Source organism: Solanum tuberosum, unplaced genomic scaffold, assembly GCF_000226075.1.
Source record: "Solanum tuberosum cultivar DM 1-3 516 R44 unplaced genomic scaffold, SolTub_3.0 scf00796, whole genome shotgun sequence".
In the NCBI taxonomy this organism is placed as follows: Eukaryota; Viridiplantae; Streptophyta; class Magnoliopsida; order Solanales; family Solanaceae; genus Solanum; species Solanum tuberosum.
The window spans coordinates 44,197-44,680 of record NW_006239707.1 but is presented as its reverse complement, the minus strand read 5'-3'; positions in this window follow the sequence as shown (position 1 = coordinate 44,680).

The following is a 484-nucleotide window of genomic DNA, read 5'->3' as shown; positions in this document are numbered from 1 at the left end:
ACCCTAACGGGCTAGAGAGTTAAATGGGTTGGAACGGGATGACCCTTTTAATTAAAGGGCCTATAAAATAGCAGCCCAACCCAGCCCTAAGCGGGCCACGAGTTGGGATGGGTTGCCCCTTTAACCAAAAAATGGACAATATTTCCTCTTAGAAAGATTAGAAAGAATACGAACGTTGATGAATTACACACACTTCAGTGAATATTAACAAAACAAATACATAATAGCCAAGATACAACATTCATAAGTTTCATTCGAGCAAAAAACATTACATGATCACAATTTTCATAAATAAGACAATAAAGGAAAAGTGAAAAATTAGGCATAAAAACAAAAGTAAAGGACGTCAAAGATTCATAGTTATAATGGAGCAATGAACTTGGGCTAATAAGAAAATTTAGTGGGCTAATGACCCTAAAATGTAAAAGATATGTAAAAAAATATAGTCTTGATTTTATATTGATATTTTAAAAATATTTATTGA